The sequence below is a fragment of the Schistocerca serialis genome, chromosome 7, assembly GCF_023864345.2.
Source record: "Schistocerca serialis cubense isolate TAMUIC-IGC-003099 chromosome 7, iqSchSeri2.2, whole genome shotgun sequence".
Lineage (NCBI taxonomy): Eukaryota > Metazoa > Arthropoda > Insecta > Orthoptera > Acrididae > Schistocerca > Schistocerca serialis.
In genome coordinates, this window is record NC_064644.1 from 26,670,030 (window position 1) to 26,674,069 (window position 4,040).

General features: G+C 47.0%; 1 long non-coding RNA gene across 1 annotated transcript; it reads left to right on the forward strand.

Annotated features, from left to right (window-relative positions):
- Positions 1–2,033: 2,033 nt before the first annotated feature.
- On the forward strand, positions 2,034–2,762 carry LOC126412273 (uncharacterized). Its single transcript, XR_007575270.1, has 3 exons — positions 2,034–2,196; positions 2,355–2,461; positions 2,638–2,762. It is a non-coding gene; the product is annotated as an uncharacterized LOC126412273 (long non-coding RNA).
- The last annotated feature ends 1,278 nt before the right edge of the window (positions 2,763–4,040 follow it).

The following is a 4,040-nucleotide window of genomic DNA, read 5'->3' on the forward strand; positions in this document are numbered from 1 at the left end:
GGTCGTGTTATGACGTTGGGTGGCTTCGACTGTTGGTTTTTGCGCCTCTGCGCCTCTTTGTACACGTCGCAGCCCCTGTAGTTGGCCGCATGGGCTTGGCCACAGTTGGCGCAACGGCGTATGTTTTCGTGTATTAGTGTGCACGCGTTGGAAGCGTGTTTGCCAGCGCATCCGCGGCAACGGGGTGCCAGGCCGCAGCGGAGGGCCGAATGACCGAACCGTTGTTACATTGTTGAGGGACCTGTGGCGGTTCGTATGTCTCTACCCTTACGTCCATCCGCAGAAGGCTTTTTATCTGCAGAAGGCCGCGGGAGGTGGCCGTGTCGGCCATCTCGACCGGGTAGTGTGGTAGACGGTGGTGGGAGCGGAAGCCTGTCATCCTGGAAGCACTTTTGCAGTCGAATCCAAGGAAGTTAAGCGCCGCTTGTACTGTGTTGTTTGGGGTGTTGGGGTCCACTCCCTTTACCACGTACTGCTGTGTCCGTTCTTCGGCGGTCCTGTACGTATAGTGCTCGATTTCCTTTTCTTTGAGGAAGATAAGGAGATCTTTATATTCACTGTTAGTTGATACGTACAGTGAGGCCCTATCCCCAGAGTACTTCGTGTGTAGCGTGCAAGGTGAGTGCCTTTCCGCGAATGTTGAGTTGAGGACGCTGAGGTCCCCGTAGTTCTGGATTACGACTGGGGCAAAACCAGTCTTCTGTTGTGTGGGCGTAGCTGCGGTTGGTACTTGTGTGGTGTTGCGGACCGCAGGTCGGGTCGTGTTTGTTGTTGTATTGGTGTTCCTAACCGGAAGCGCGGGTTTTGGTGTAGGTAGCAGCGCCTTTCGGCTACCTTGCGAGTGTGGTTGCTCGCTTGTTTGCATGGTGTTTCTCTGTTTGCGTCGTGGGCCCTCCACCTGCCAGGGCCGAGTGTAGTGTTGTTCTGTGTCCGCATCTGCAGCTGCCGGTTCCGCCGTTGGAGTCGGCTGCCGCAGTGGGACAGTGGTGCATGAGTCACCAGATGCAGGTGAATGTAGTGTTATGTGCAGTGTACTTGTCCGCGTGGGGGACTCACTTGGGCCGCAGAGGTCGGTTATCAATCGACGCTGGCTCAGCAGTTCCTGCGCTTGCGCAGCGATCTGCCGGTCCTTGTCGGCCAACACCTCCTCAACGGCGGCAAGCGGGACGCTGACGTCGACGGGAACAGCCGACTCTCGCGCCTCTTTAGCTGCAGCCTTGCTGCGGGTTAGGGCGGGGGAAACACCGGCGGAATCTGCCATCGTGTGTTTGCAGGAGCTTTATTTGGTATGGGTGGACACGACAATTATGCTTTTTCTGAAAAGAAAAGGCTAATAGTAGGTCATACAGAAGAGGGGGAATGCCCTACGGCCTAGCGTGCGCCGTTGGTGCAGTGGCGCGGCACCTAAAGGAGGTGCGGAGGAAGAGAAGTGGCCTACAGTACGCGGGGTGGTCCGACGTGAACGGGCCCCTGGCACTGATCAACCCTAACACAGAACGAGAGAGTCTCGCTAGGTTTGTAACCGAAGTTACGGGTTACTGTGAGTCAGTGACTCTTGACGACAATAGAGCTTCTCCGCGAGCTACGCGGCTTTTCGACGAAAGGGAGCAAGCTCAACCTTCCGCCGATCCACCGAGCGATACTGGCGCCTCGAAAGGAACTCTCTGTAGAGCAGAGCGGTCAGCGAGGCCTAAACCCCAATAGCTACCGTTGCACCGGCCATCACCGGCTGAGAGCTCCTTCCGCTACGACGACAGGAGCGCGTGGAGGGAGAGCAGGCTGTATATACTAGCCGTTACCCCCTCCACCGTTCCTCTCCTGGTGTCTTCGGTGCGGCCGGCGCGGCGGCTACTGGAGATGGTGGGGGAAGCGGCGCCTGGGTCTGAATGGGGTCTGCAGTACATATGGGCTAAACTGCGATTTTCCGATATCAGTGATTTCTGTGAATGCTACTTTTCAGTATCTGTTATTCTTAACTGTGATTTGTCGCAGTTAAGGAACCTAAGTCGCGTATCCCTCCGCCACTGCTATTTCTGCTACTTCCGCGATTTCTGCTACTTCTGCGATTTCTGTGACTTCTGCGATTTCTGTGACTTCTGCGATTTCTGTGACTCCTGCTATTTCTGCGACGTACCACGGTATGAAAAAGTTACGTCTGTCCACACAGAAAATTGCATCTCAACAAACCTGTCATTGGTAAGTATGTTTTACGTTTATTCTTCCGTTGGCTTTAATTTTGTATTAAAGAAACAACTGTGAAAATATTAATAGTGTAATTAATATGTAAGTAGCCGCACAGTACCGTAATAGTTCGTGTTTAAAAAATGAAGTCTAACATATTGTTATGTTCATAGGTACCTGAACTACATTTCAGTCACTCAGTAAAGTGATAATTCAAAATATCATTGTCAACAGATCTGAAGAAATTGCCAGTCTTTAGACCGTTTTCGTCAGAGGAGAGGTTAGTTTCTAAGCGTTTTGATGGACTTAATTACTTCAGTGAGATCGTTCTTGCGAATGTGATATAGCAAATATTAGCAAATGTGATATAGCAAACATTAGCAATCTACTCTGTCAATTATATTGCTAGTAATTAGTGACAGCAAAAATTGTTTAATAATCCTTGTGTTTTTGCAGACGCAGTTCTGACTGATTACTGTTGCTGTACATATCTATCCACATCAAGGCTGTTGAGAGAGACTCGTGAAGATTCAAGACAGCTCTTAGAGGATTTGAAGTTTAAAAGTGAAATAATTATGAAATAAGTGTGTGACTGATTAAAGTGTTTTATTGAAGTTGTTGTGCGATTTTAAAGGAATAATAAATGTTAAATACATTGAGTGAATAATAAAAATCTCATTTTCCACATGTTAAGCCGTCCTATACCCGTAATTTTCCGCCACTTATTTATTGGTAAACACTTGTTGGATACCGACGTGCTGCCCCCCCCCCCCCTTTCTCTCCACAATCTTGGTGTGACACTGACCTGTAACATAGAAGTCTACAATATGCATTTTGAGGCTGTTGATATGAAAGTGGGAATTACAGATCTTCCAGTTAAATCAGGAATAGCTTAAGTGCATTACTTGAAAGTGACACAGGAAAAGCTTACTTATGTAGGTGGTAGTAGTGTCGGCAAAAAGTTCTTGTGTGTGAAGTTGCCATGTAGAACACCAGGTGTAAAACTTTTCTCCCGAGTCTTGAACTGTGTCAGAACAAAAGTGAGGCATTCATATGACTGTTTTCATTTCTCTACACTTATACAGATGTCTGAGTTCTGCTGTGTTAACATTGCAAAGTCCTGTAGGCATGTGGAGTATTAACCAAAACTGTCATATTGGAAGCAGAATCAAACACATTTGTTATGTTACTTGATATTTTCAGGAGAAAAAGGCAATGTTGCTTCTTATTAATATAATACATTCAGAGTCACAGTAGAATTTGACCAACCATAACTGATGCTGAATGTGCATGTCGTCATATAACATGAAGGGCTTATTTCAATAGTGGTACAAGTTCATTACCTACACTTTTCTGTCTATAATGCTTCTGAAATTAGTGATCCAAAGAAACATAAATAAAGGTTCATCTCTAGCAAGAAGCCATATGCTTGAATATTTCTGGTATCTCAACTGCAGATTTTTCAGCACTCATTTAACTTCACGACTCTATATCTTAAAATTAACAAAAATGGACTTGTACCACTATTGAAATAAGCCCTTCATATGCACACACAGCACATCGATCTCCTGAGGCACAAGGCTCTCATAACGAAGTACGTACGTCGGTCAACAGATGACACTAGGAAAAGTATGTTAACTGCGCTTTTTAGTTGCTACTTGCGACTCTTAGTTGCGATTTGTCACAGAAATCGCAGTTTGACTCGGTAGCGAATAGCGTAGTATGAACTTTGCTCAACAGATGCCACTGTTAACCGCGCTTTTTAGTTGCTACTTGCGACTCTTAGTTGCGACTTGTTACGGAAATCGCAGTTAGACTCCATAGCGTACCGCAGAGATGGACGTAGTACGAACTTTGGC